Source organism: Lagopus muta, chromosome 10, assembly GCF_023343835.1.
Source record: "Lagopus muta isolate bLagMut1 chromosome 10, bLagMut1 primary, whole genome shotgun sequence".
In the NCBI taxonomy this organism is placed as follows: Eukaryota; Metazoa; Chordata; class Aves; order Galliformes; family Phasianidae; genus Lagopus; species Lagopus muta.
Window position 1 is genome coordinate 5,140,823 of NC_064442.1, and position 14,158 is coordinate 5,154,980.

Below are 14,158 nucleotides of genomic sequence, written 5' to 3' on the forward strand. Positions count from 1 at the left end.
TTTAGTCAGAGATTAAGCTATGAAGCTAAATCTGAAAGTGAGAAAGGAGAGGAAAAGCTATTGAAAACCGAGATTCTGCTGCTGACTATGGAGGCCACATGACCCTGACACATAACTTTTACTGAGTTGACTATATCTCACTTCCTTTAAGTGCCTGTCCCTCCTGCTCACTCTCAAGGACTTGGCCAATCTCCTTTTGTAAATAGAACAATGCTTTATATTTCTCTATTACTCTGCAGCGACTATATCAATAATGCAGGAAAGGCATCTGTCCAGCACAATGAGATTATTTTTCTGATTTTGGTTGACAGTTATGGTAATAGTTTGGCAAACAATCTACCCCACCATCAATGACCACAGATTACAGCTGTTTTTAAAAATCTCCGCTGCTCCTGGAAACTTAGAAGATTGATTACATGGACAGGAAGAGACAGAAAGATGTGTCAAAAGCTTTTAGGACTGGAACTTTTAACTGTCTCACTCCCTTTTTTCCCCCCCAGATCCTGAAAGTTGACATGCCATCTTGTAGTTGCCATACACAAGTGCAGAATGAAATGAGTGGAGCAAGTAAACAAATGATTGTGCCTCAGAGGAAATTGAGGAGCTGCTGGGCACTGAAGCACTCAGAAGCCATGGTGGGAGTTGTAAAATAATGATTTTATATCACTGAAGACACCAAGTTCTTAGTATTATTTGTGCGTTGGGCTCAGCAGGCTGGACAAGTCATGAAGACCCGGGCCAGCTCCAGGTGAGGTGGAGGTTCAATTCAACCCAGGGCTGCTGAGGAGGGTGACAGGGTTTGACTTGCTCCACTTTAAACCAGAATTTGTTTCCATTGACTCATGGCTTTCTTGAGCTCTTATTGGGTAGCTAAGCTCCAAGTAGGAGGCACCTGCAGGTTGATAAGAAAATCCCTGAAGAAAAGCCTTATTTTCTTCCCTTATACACATTATTTATCTCACGCAAATCAGTACTGAGGTCTTATAATCAAATACACACCTTGCCAAGCTTAACGCTACATTAAAGGACTCCTAACTGCCAATAGTTAAGTGGAAAATGTACTGTTTCAAATATACGTTCCCTTTACGCAAAAAAAGGGAAATAACAACATGAGATCTGTGGGTTTGGCGAGCAATGGAATTTCAGATACCAAATGTTCACAGCAAACTGCTCAGGGACAAATTTGCAGAACAAGAATTATCCTCAGAAATTATTCAGCAGATATTTTCAATTTGAGTAACAATGGAAGGGAGAAAAATCAGAGGCTTCTTGTGGATAGGGCCACAGACAAGGGAAGAAAAAAAAAAAAAAAAAAAAAGGTCAATTCATCAAATAAATTATTCCCTATGAATTATTCACACAGGGCTATCTCAACTGTTATTCCTACTTTCCCAGCCTCACTACAGGGGTTGACAATAATACAGCTATGTCAGTTTCTAGACCTTGATATTAGCAGGAATAAAATCTCAGAGCGCACTCAGGTCTACTGGAGTTAGTCGGGGGGTGAATTTTGCCCTCCAAGTTGGTTTTTCTCATTGGCCATGACATTGGTATGTTATCAGCCATCCTAAACCCAGAAGATGCAAACAAGAATGCTAGTCAGAAAAAAGCTGTCTGTTACAGCTATCTCCTGGTAATCTCCTCCCTTTTATTTAAAGAGGAGAAACACTCAAAGCAGTACTGAATACAGGTTAAGAATCTGCCTCTCAGAATTCAGGTAGGTTCATCTGTCTTACAAACTCTTCCATCAGGTCCCTGTTAGTATTACATTAACCTCCTTAAATATCAGAATGCTGTGATCTTAGAATATTTCAGAATGGTCTCTTAGCTACCCCATTTCCTGGTTCTGACAGATGAAGACATCTACAGTAGGTCACCTGAATGCATTACTTAATTAACTCAGTGAGCTGCCGTGGGTACCCAGAATGTCTACCAACACAGGACTTAGAGAGCTTCCATTATACAACCTCACGTTTTTACATGATGAGGGGAAGTAAACACGATCTGAGGACCCACATGCATGGATCTCACTGAAATTGATAAGAATTAGGTGCTTAAATCTCTTGTAAAAAATAGGGCAGCACTATTTTCAGCAGCCTGGGATCAAGTCCTAGGCAAGTTAGGTTACTAATTCTGAATGGTATGAACACCACAGTGAACCATCCTACGTTCTGTGCATACTACAGCCTAGGAACAAGGAAAGCTATATTACAAATATTGAGTTCAAGAGTACACAAGGCTTCAGGAAAATTTTTACTTTGTTTTTTAAGCCTGGTAGTCTCTTGCTGATAGTTACTCACATTGTTGCCTTCTGAAGCCCTCTAAGTAATAGAAAATACAATTACAATAGCAGGGTAGTAAAGTCTGCAGCAAATGAGGATTAGCCCAAATACAGCAGCTGTGCATACAAAAACAAGAGAGAAAAAGAAAAAACTACTCACCTTCAAAAGACCTCAGGTAAACAGGAAACTCCAGAAGGACATCCCTACCTCCACTGCCAACCCTTATAAGAGGTCTGGGAAGGGGTGGATCCTGGCTCCATCCCTTCCGGTTGCTCAGCTGCATTGCATTGCACTGCATTGTATTGCATGCACCTGAGCTCCACTGGGTTGGCCCTGCCTTCCCACCAGGTGCTCAATCACTGCTCAATCAGGACACGACTCAGCATTTCTGTTACACTAGCTGTATTTTGCAGAATCTGGCTTTGAAAATGGGAGTTAAACTCCCAAGTCAGCAAGGCGTTTTGAAGGCTTTATTTGAGGTTCCTGTTATTATAATTCTATGGCACCATGTAAGACCTGCTGCTGTTTGTGGAGTTGTGCACTGCCTCTACTGAATCCTTTCTAAATCAATCCAAAGTGCCATTTCCCATCACCTATCCCAATCATGGCTCATTAAGCATCATATGGAATGTCATCTATTAGCAGCGACCTCCTTGGCTGGAGAAAGAATCAGTTGCGATTCCCCACCTTTTGTAAAACAAAAAAATAAAATCAACATAAGGCCTGCCACTATTAAAAGAGATTGAATGTGGGAGGTGTGTATTTATGCCATTGAGGCAACTTAAATGTTCATAAAGAGGATGAAACTTCAGTATCCTGAGTTGTTGATTTCAAGCTTCAGGTCAGAGACAGATGACTTCACGCTAAGATTTATTACTAAGAGGCGAAGCTTTGGAGTTTGTGTCAAGGTGGGCTCATCCATCACCGAAGAATTCTGCTATAATATTCTGCTGTCAGATTCCATCTACCCTTGATCAATCTATCAGTCAACCTACTTAAGAAATTGTACATAAACCCAATATAATCTCATTAGACATCCAAAACACCGTCAATGGTTAATCATGCAGGTAAATTGTGGTGTGCTAAATATGACTTCTTTCCTAATGCACACACACTGTGTTAGACGTGGCAGAGGACATCCCCAGCTAGCTGGCAGCCTGATGAATTTCTCAGTGCTCTGTGTTAGAGCAGTATCCCTGTTAAAAATTGAAATTCTCTGAACTCATGCTTTTTATCAGCAGATAGAGATGTTGGGCTGTTTCATGCAAGTATAGTAGTTAGCCCCATTTAGTGGTATCTGGTTGTGAACTGTGATATAAATACCTGAACTCTGATACAGGAAGGTGGAGTTGGTGAATTTTCAGTTGGGTTTTTAAACAGGTGCTTTTCTAAACCTTAGGTGACTTTTGGCTGAATAAACCACTGCATTCCCCTTTATTCTCAATTAAATACTTGGATCACACGGTCAGAATGAGTCCTTGCTCTTATTATACCAATTTGAGCATTTGGTGCTTTCAGGGCATGGCTGAGATTTGGAACTGCTGGGTTGCAATGCTGAGCTCCCACAGCTTAGCAAGTGATGCTGTGCTTCAGTGTGGCTGAGACATTAAGAGAGATGAATTATCCAAAATGAGGCAGACCAGTGAACTGTGCTAGCAATGTAATTCCATTACTTTCAAAGGAGTTGAGTTTGTTATAGCCAATCAAGTGGAACAATGCTGTGTACCTTAGAAAAAAGGAGTTGATTTTTTTCTTATTTTTATTAAAGCTATTATTATTATCATTATTAATTCAAAGTAAGAACAGCAAATAAATGGAGAAGTCTGTAGGCTAAATGGCCAGTTAAATAACGAACAAAACTAAGAGGAAGAACATTGGTTGTTCTGGGGTGTAAAATAAGCCCAATCACAGTTGAAAAAGTGCTGCCAGTGTTTCCCAGATAAATTGCCCTGAAATGGAGTTAGGAAACACTTCATTCTCTGGTGCTTTGCCCGTATGGGTTGTCCTCAATGCCAAATGCAATCTCAGAAGTTTCCATTAACTAAGGGTTCAAGCCCAATAAATACAAAGAGAAGGCGGCTGAGGTTAAAGTGAGACTTGAAGAGCTACTGAAAGAACTCAAAGCTCACCCAAAGTGTTTTGCCTTGAGTGTCTCGGAGTTGCCTGTCTGGATGAGGAAAACTATGCAGATTGTCTAGACATGCAGAGACTGCTGGCCACATCCATCAGCTTTGTCTGAATTTCCCCCTGAAAGGTAGCATAGGCTCAGGACATTGACAGCGCTGCGATGAGAGAGGGCATTTCTCATCCCTGCTTTCCATTCAATTCACACCCTGAATTTAGGATATGTGGAATTTCTCATCAAGGAAAACTCAAGGGGAATTAATCTGAGATGACACTGAAAAGCCTTTGCAGGTGCAGATGATGAATAAAATGGAGCTCAATAGAATTTATGGTAAAAAATATCAGGATGGAATCACGGTGTCTGCTCATGTACTGGCTCTTTATGAGGTTTACCTGCCTACATGCATGATGACAAGACACCTTATGCTGGCCATCTACAGCACTGGTCTCAGGCTTTTTACTTTCTTTTTCTTGCAAGTTGCTTCATATCAGGATGATGTTGACTGTTGGCTTCAAGTCTGCTTGGACAATATGTCGGGCCACCCTCTGTCTGCATGCAAATGGCCTTCAAAAGATTAACTTTTATTGAGCACCGTGTAGCCTGCTTCACAGGGAAAGCATTAGCACATGTAGTATTTAGGTAAGAACAAAGTAGAGGTCTGAGGCTGATGGGGAGAGATGTCCCAGTAGCCTTCTCTAACCCTTAGGCAATGTTCTATTCCTGTGGAGAGGTCTGTGTTTGGGGTTTGCTGGGATGTGAGATTGATTAACCTGGCTCTTTCCATCCTGCTACTCACAGTACATTGCACAGCCCTGAACAGCTCAGAGGAAAAAAAAGAAAAAAAAAAAAAAAAAAAAAAAAGCGCCAATATTTATAATATCCTGAAGCCTGTAAAACACCAAGTTGTTTGAAAATCCAGCAGGAAGGTGCACTGAAGCTTAGCATCTATATTTCGAAATACAGGAGGGAAGGCACAGAGAGCCAGCGACATTTTCCCTCGAGCCCGGCTCTGAAGTGCCAGGCTTTAATGATTTGGAAAGAAACACATTTCTGCACTACTGTGGCACGGAGCTCAGCAGAGCTGTGGTCTGTAGCGTGAGGAGGTCTTTCTCCTAAATATCTAAAGGGAAATTTGTAGCCACTCTGACCCACTCCTGTGCCTCCCAAAGGCAAAGTGTTAACAGTGCTGTGGCCTTGTTGGGGTCAGGTGATGCCTTGTCTTACACCACCAAAATTGTATCACAGCAGCTACAGGGGATTAGCCAAAGGTATTTGACAGCTGCTGTTAGGTTGAACTTTTACCACTGTGGGTTGAAAATGAATACCACGTCAAGCAGTATTGTTATATGAAACCCTTACCTCAGTTCTGGGTTGCTGACCTGACAGGCCCTCCTTTGTTAGAGATCAGATTATTGGGATTTTTTTGCAATGGCTGCCTTAAGCCAGAGTGTTGTGGTTGCTTTTTAAAAATATCTCGCTAATTGCTTGTTAGCTTCGGGGCATTCTTTTAAAAAAACTTCCTTATATGTCTTTATCCAAAATAAGTACAGCCCATGATAAGTATTGCCTGGGCATGAAATCAATTGATTTTTGTTTTACTGTGACATTTGGTTGGGTGCCTTTGGACAGTTTAATGTAGTTTAAGAGCCATCAAATGAACACGATAGTGGTTCTTGACCTCTGAGGACACTTGCAATGGCTGAACAAGGCATACCTCCAGGAATTTTTGTTTTCTTAGGTAGGGCCCGTGCCTTCCCAGGCCAACTGATCTCTTCCCAGACTTCTGCCCCACCCTTGCCAGCATCAGGAAAGAACATGAAAGTAGCTCCAAGACATGCCTTGCTTCATATACGTGTATCTTTTCTGCCACTCACTCTTGGCTATTCGTTTGCATGTTCCTCAAGAGAACAGTTGCCTGGAAAATATGATGGATGAACAAATAAGCTGCTTTGTGTTTTTGTTTGTCTTTTTTTTTTTTTTTCCCTACGTCTTTCTAACTTTTGCAGATGCTTTTCAAATCTTGGAAGAGCATTTGTACTCCTCAGCTTAATTCCCAGTGAGGAAAGAACAAAAGCCAAATGAATGGCTGGGTGGTGCATGCATCTGTTTCTACCATCTTGCTGTACCATGTGAACCTTCCTTTTCATGTTACAATAGTCTAACAAGAGTAACTCTGCACAGCTGAAGTGCGTGTCACTAAACTTGAGTGCACTATTCACCATCTATTATCTGTGATAATGCAAAGTCTGCACTTGATTTTTCAGTCTGTATTTCCAACACTGACTCATGGTGTGATTCTCTTTCTTGAGCCTTGCTTGGAAGATTTTCCATTTCTTAAAAAAGCATACAAAATTGTACACCTTCTCATAACTGTGCTTTGGTGGTGTAGAACAAGCTTTTCCTTAATCACAAAAAAATGAAAATTGATCCGTGAAGTTATCATGAGCAATATTATCAAACTAAATATCCTGCAGATGTCAGTTGCAACTACAGGGCTTCATCGGTCCTGAAGTCTGACTTTAGGATACAATAGTACAGAATTAACTACAGATAAATAACTTCAGGCAAATTTAGTAGCGGAAGGTGAAAGGGCCTTTTGCTTTCTAATTAGTATCAGACATTGGATCCAGTCCTCACTATTAAATTTAATCTAAGGCTTGCTCAGGATCACAAAGGCAGTAAGAGAACATCACGGCAAGAATTGGCTTCCAGTTCTTGGCCCCAGCCATTTCCCCTTCCTCCACCCCAGCCTTCCCTTTTGTACTTGTATTACTTTTGTCTGTGTGAGTGAATATCTGGCATTGGTATTTGTGCATATCTGGAGATCACCGCGCCAGTTGGGTTTTGCATTAAAAGTAAACTAAACAAAACAGAACAGTTAACCTTTCCCTGCCCCAGTACCCCAGTAACATGTTCGTTACTCTCTGCTGTGGCATGCTGAATTCATTTGTTTTTATTAACCAAACTCAAGATCAGTAGGACAGCTGAAGGGGAGGAGGCAGTTATCAATAGATAATCATGCTACTGTGGATTAGAGGCACTTAGCTACGTATTGTACCTTCGCTCTCTCAAGGGTACGATTATATCCCTTGGCTACGCTTTAGATGATGTTAAAAACATATCAAAGCTGCTGATATCCCTTCCAACCCCAAAACATGTTCTAAAAGCGGAGATTAATCTCCTTTGGCAGCGGATCACCTACCTGGTGGCAAGCCACTTTCATTAGAAGAGGAAGGGCAGGGCCGTGTTATATACACTTGCTGCTAACTATGCAAGCACAGGAGGCATATGATTTCACTGGCTCTGTATTGTCCCTTACAGCCTTGCTCATGGGTAATTTTGCCTGTTTATTGAAAAAGGCATAGAGGCAGGAGAGAGAGAAGCACATGAGGGAAGTATGATATGGGATTGCTGGAAACCAGAGTGTCCCGGCCATCTCCCAAATTTCACTGCAGTCATAAAAATCCATCTTGTAGGCACGCTCACATGAGTGTGGCAAAAGGCCTTTGTCAGTACAATAGTTGCAGAAGAGAGATGCAGAGCAATCTGATGTTTTCCCTGGGGGCAGGGTAGTCAGGAGCTCCTTGATCTCATCTCAGTTTCAACTCCTTCTGCGGCCTTTAGAAGGTCATTCCACCATTTTTTCTCCATCTGGAAAATGGAAATAAAAATAAATCACGTGCTTATCTAACTATCTCCAGGGGTTGGTGTGAAGTTATTCATAAAACACTTTAAACATTGAGCATGCTGCGTAGGGCTTGCCTTTCTTATGAACTTCGTAAGTGTGTCCCAGATGAACCACTGCTGATGGGAGGATATTACTCCCACAAATTTTTCTGCCTGTGGAATCTGGCAATGTAAGGGCAAATGATGAAAATATGGGAAAAAAAAAAGGAATACATATGAATGTGTTCAGAATAATTCTAGATGATTTTCTTCACAGCTTTGCCTTACTCATTGGAATTGGTTTCCTCTCACGCTGTCATTACATGCTGTGACCACAAGTTTCTTCTCCATCTGCTTCCTCTGCACATCCCCAGAGTCCCCAGACTGGTACAGTTACAGTGGCATCAGTTCCCCAGGCCATGCAGATGGCGGGGTGGCAGAAGCATCAACCATCTTCCATTCTGTCTACTAGTACCAATTGCCTTCTTCACCAGATAGTTGCTTCTCCAGCCATTTCTAATGCTCAAAATGGCAACAGAACAATTGGTGTCCTTTATCTGGCTTCTTCTGTGTACTTCTTATCTTCAGAGACTGTAATTTAACTATTCTCCCTTTTAATAGAAGATCATGGGTCCAAGAATACTATGCTATGAAGAAAATCAAAGAAAGGCTTTAAGGATTTTATTCTTTTTTTTTTTTTCACCTCACTGCCCACCCCTCCTTTTCACTTTCCTTAGAGAAAACCAAACCTTTTAATACCCAGAATCCTTCTGACCCATCACTAATTGTCCCTATTTTTTAGGGGCTCTTGGCAGGTCCGGTGACATTATAGAAAAAGTCCTCCCTAAAGAGCACTGCCAATTTCAGCTTTAATTCCATCAGTAAACAACTTTGACTGTGTTGGGAAAATTCCATTAATCATTCATGTTCTGTGAAGAATGATACACAAAGGAGCTGTCAAAATCAAGCAGCTACTCTCCATTTGTTTGGTAATTAAGAAACTCCAGGCCATTCTGATGGCAAGGGATGCAAATTCCAAGCCCAGCTAGAACCAAAATGAAATGATATAGAATCACCTGCATTTAAAAGCTAGAGGCCAGACTGTACTCTCAGGGAGTGTATTTAAGGTCACTAGTGTGTCCAAGTGCTCCATCAGGTATTTGGAAGTCAAAATGATGTCAGTTGCCCTTACATTTGTAATTATTGCATACACAATAATTTGTCACAGCACGAGCAAAGAATCCAGTGTATGATAAAGAAAAAAGAACAATGCTATTAAGGACAAAAAATTAAGCAAGTAGGCAAAACTTCAGACTGTGGGATTTGGTCCTAATGTTTTATTTTGTCAAACAGTTCAGTTTTCCTAGGGCAACCCTCTTCCTGCTCAGTTTCTTCACTGCCTTTCTCATTATGTGGCATCTGCTTCTTGAAGCTTTAAAGACTTCAGTACAATTTCTTCTGGGGCAATGGGCTGTGAAAAGGGAGGTAAAACAGTCTATCTCTCAGATGTTAAACACGCTTGGCTTTTGGTTAATGATGACTTTCTTCACACTGGTGCCAAACTAAGTGGTGTGAACCGCTTAATTCAGTTTTAAACAAGGTGGAGTTACACAGTAAAGGTATTTTAGGAACACAGGTTAATCTCCACATTGTTTGAAGTGAAAGGATGTGGAAAGAAGTTCAGACTCTACCAAGACACTCCTCCATTGCTGCTGGTGAGCATCTCACGGACATTCATGTGGCAGCCTTGCCCAGGGGGTAAGCAAAGCACCACAAGGAGCAAGACTTTAATTAGCTAGGTCTATCTTGCCTGTGTAGCCAATCTTACTTTATACCGAAGGTAACAGCAGGGAATAGGGGGTGGCAGGGTAGTAATGTATGGCAACCAGCTGTAGGTTCACACACAGATATGCTTTCCACATAGACTAAAAAGGTAAACATGCAGTGCTGAATCCAGCCAGCAACGTTGAGAGAGGAATGAGCTGAACAAGAATCGATCAATTGATTGACTGCTTTAATCACAAACCTTCCCTTTTAATCAGACTGGAACTATAGGCTTATAAATGAAGACTTCATTAAACCTTCATATAACAGGAAATAACTTCTGATTTTGTTCTTCTAGAACGTACAATATTAGGTTTTGTCCTACATAACAAAATATATGGTAAAATATTTTCTGTGTAATATATTATTAGCTATAGAATTACAACAGATGTAAAAGTATTCTGTGCTATCTAATAGTCTAACTGCTATCTAGGTGGCTACCTGGAAACTGCAAATTAAATGCTGGGAAACCCATGCACTTTTAACTGTACAAGCTCAACTGAGGCCCTTCAAAAGAGATCTGTGCCTTCGGGGTTAGTAGTACTTCATGCTGCCAGCATGGCTGCTTGAAGCTGAATGTGATGTATTATTTATGAGATTATTATTAGATCAGCAATGATGATCAGTAATTCACTCATGGTGCTTGATTCTGGGTAGATGTTCTGGAATCAAAGATGTTTGGAGAGAGAAATGCAATGGCCTGATTCTTACACCGAGGTCAGTTTGCCTTGCAGGCTTTTCAGGCAGCCTTACCTGGCCAACCTGGTGATTGTGATGGGAATCCACTAGGAAGCATCCCAGGACCTTCAGCCTCCTGCCACACTGCTCCTGTCCCCACTGCCAGGTGCTCCAGCCAAGTGTCACCTGCAGCATTCCCTCACAGCTGGGGCTGAACTCTAGCAAAAGCCTGCAATTCTTTTTTTAAACAGATTTGAACATCCCATTCATTTGTTAAGAGCGTGGTAGCAGAAACACGACCTCGTTTTGACATTTAAATGTGACCTTTTCTTAAAACCACAATATACTATACTCTTTTCTTACATGTTACTGCCTTTGACATTCCTAACCCATTTATATCAGCATAAGAGAATCCAGTGATGTAACAAACAGCATTTTAAGAAGTGGGTTTTTTTTTCTATCCAAAACCTGCATCTCACATCTGTTCTCTGAAGTCCTCATAGGCAATTTTTCAATCTGCCAAATTTCCACCATTTTGGAGCAGAACGTGGTCATTCAGACTTGTCAGCTAATGGAGCGTTTCTTCTTTCTTGTCCTAACATTGATTTTCCAGAAGATCACTGTGAAACTATAAGCTGGATTTTAGGGGCAGGGAAAAAAGATAACTGGTGTCTGGTGACTTCTCAGTCTACATTCAAAAAACAAATCAATTAATCAATAAGCATGTAACTATTAATAGACCGTACTTATTTAGGATTAATTAGGATGGTGTTTCTTAATTGTACGTCCTGTCTGCAAACAGACTAGACATTTATGCTTTGTAATTGCCATCAGGGAACTCTAGCAAGTTACCATGAGTCAGCTGAGCTGCAGATTTCCTGCAAGTGCATTCTTCTGCCTAGGGCTTATGTAAAATAATTCACTTCACCTGCCCTCTTTCAAGACCGTCTGAGGCGTGCAATATAAGCTAGCATTTTCCTTCAGATAAAAGCATACCCAGAGATGGTTACTGCAGCCCAGCTGACTCATTTTGACTTGTTAAACTGTTCTCATTTGACCATCTCTACTTTTTTCAATGAAAGCTGTTTTTTTTTCTGTGCTCCTCACTCTCTGAAGCTGGTGTAGAAACATCATCCATCATGAAACTAGTGACATAGCCACAAGAGTGGACAAAATTGCTGTTCTGTATATTCTCTTTGCTTATGGAAGGCTTTTAGTAAATTCCCTAATATCACACAGCTTTAGTAGACACAACTGGTAATTGAGATCACTATTTGGCATACATTCATCCTGCATCTCATCTCCCTGTATCTGTCACATAACAACCTAATTAGAAAAGTGAGTGGGTCTAACTTGGAGTACACTAGGAACGTATCTCCGGTGGGGAAAAAAAGCACAGCCCTAAGTCCTGTTTTATGTTCCCTTTCTCTTGACCTCAAAGATGAGCAGTGATAGCATGTGCCATGTAGACTTTAATATTTCTGGTATATGACAGTGTTCATTAGAGAAAGGATTATCAGCTATTTAATACTTGACTGTCAACTTGTTGAAATTACTGAGGAGCTGAGGTTTTGTCATGCACTAACAAGCCTAGACCAGTACTCAGAGGATGAGTCAGCCTAACTGTCCAGCATGGAGAATCAGATGAAATCAACTGCCCCAGACCTAAACCTTGAGAAATTACAGGCTCATGAAGGGATCTCAGCATATCAACATGGCAAAAAAATAAAAAATAAAAAAATTCCGAAGCAAATATAAAAACTCTGCCTCCTGATGAATAAATCTTCAGCATTTTTCCTTCCCAAGGGACATCTGAACTGTGCTGATTGCAGCCCTACAGACAGAAACAGGGTGGCTTACATTAAAAATGTACTACACTTTGATAGACTTAGGACCTGATTTTCAGAAGGATCTTTAGCTTTTCATTTTTCAACCCTCAGGGCAAAATGAGTATAGCTGATGAGGCTCCAGACATTTACAAACACCCAAAGATAGGGAAACACAAAGTCTGAGTCAGTCTGGGACCTTGAGTGGCAGCCAGAACTTTGACAAGGGTAGAACTGAAGGAAAGCATTGCTCGGAGTGAGCAGCAGTTGCTGAATCTCTTCTTAAAGGACAACTGTAGCCTTAATAGCCATCCTCTAGGAGGGAAATGTGGGAGGAGAGTGATGGTCAGCTCTGGCTGTTGGGATTTTTCGGGACAGCACAAGCTGTCACAACCGGAATGGTCTCAGAGGAAGCAAGGGATTTCCAGGGATTGCTGGGTTGTCCTTTGCAGAAGGCCAACTTAAAGACTTCTGCACCGCTTAAGCTCTATTTGGATGGCTTACATGGTTGTAAATAGCCGTATGCTGGCACTGCACACAGCAGTGGATTTCACTTAATGAAGGCAAAACCAGTCACTTAAAGCTGCATCGCTGCTGGAAGGGATGATAATCTCATTCAGAGCACTTCTCCCTTGGTCTCCTTTCCACCACTCCTGCCTTTTCATAGGCGCGCAGGAAAGCCTCTGATTTTTTATTTTACTTTATTTTAATGCCCTGCTTTCAGTAGGGCAACTTAAAGGTCAAGTAAGACATTTGATATATTTTAACACAGGCAGCTTTGGAGATGAACAGATTTGACATATTTAAATAAAACATCCTAATAGCATGTTCTGGCCTTGAAGGCCTCAGGCAGCATACATTGTATTTGTTAGACACTATGGCTTAATTACTCTCATAAATGAATTATACCCATTTCAATTTAAAACCATAAGTGTTGCATTTGAACTAGGGTCAAATTAAACTTTCTGTCAATTATGCAGATTACTTAAGCAATTATGTAAATTGTTAATAAATTCTTAAATGGAGGGAAAATTTTTTCTTGCAAAAATATATATTTTATGCATTACCAAGCTTAAACACTTTCAGAGAACAGAAGTATGGCAGGAAAAAAAGAGTGTGGCTTGAAATAGCTATCTTGGGATTTGCTGCACGGACTATCTCCACCTTATACACTGGTAGGTAAGGCTCATCTGCTCTCAGGCTGAATAAGGAGAAGTGGGCCATTGAGTGAGATGATTTTTTTCCCTTTCTCTCATTGTATGAAAAGTGCCTTTGGCCTTAAGGCAGGGTGGTCTGGTGTTGGCAGCTAGTGCTGCCCCAGGCTGTCACACAGTCTAGATGCAGAGTAAATTCCTTACCTGTCTCATATCTTCTAATGCCTTTCTGTAGATAGGAAGATTTGGAAGTAGTGACCACGACTCCCTTTTGATTTGTATTTACTTATCATTTGAGATGTGTTTTCTCCAGAGTATTAGTAAGTAATAATCAGAGTAAATGCATCTACTTTTCTGGACTTGTATTTGCTTTTACACTCCAACCACAGAAAGCAAAATCCCGATCTCACTTCCAGAAGGAAGAGGGTGGGATTACTCAGTTACGACCAATCCTGCAGAATTTAGGCCACTGCCTGCTGGATGTGTTTTGATGCAATTACACTGAATTTATTGCAGTGCAAAAGTGATTGGAATTTTCAGGGTCCAATTTTAGTCCTGTCATTAGGAGGTTCAACTCTCCCAAGACCTGCTAGTCCTCTCACA

General features: G+C 41.1%; 1 long non-coding RNA gene across 2 annotated transcripts in view; it reads left to right on the forward strand.

Moving 5' to 3' along the window:
* The first annotated feature begins 9,688 nt into the window (after positions 1–9,688).
* LOC125698022 (uncharacterized) overlaps positions 9,689–14,158 on the forward strand; it is an 85,720-nt gene continuing 81,250 nt past the window's right edge. For both annotated transcript variants that reach the window (XR_007379049.1, XR_007379050.1), the window contains exon 1: positions 9,689–9,831. This is a non-coding gene — a long non-coding RNA (uncharacterized LOC125698022). The remainder of the gene's footprint in view (positions 9,832–14,158) is intronic.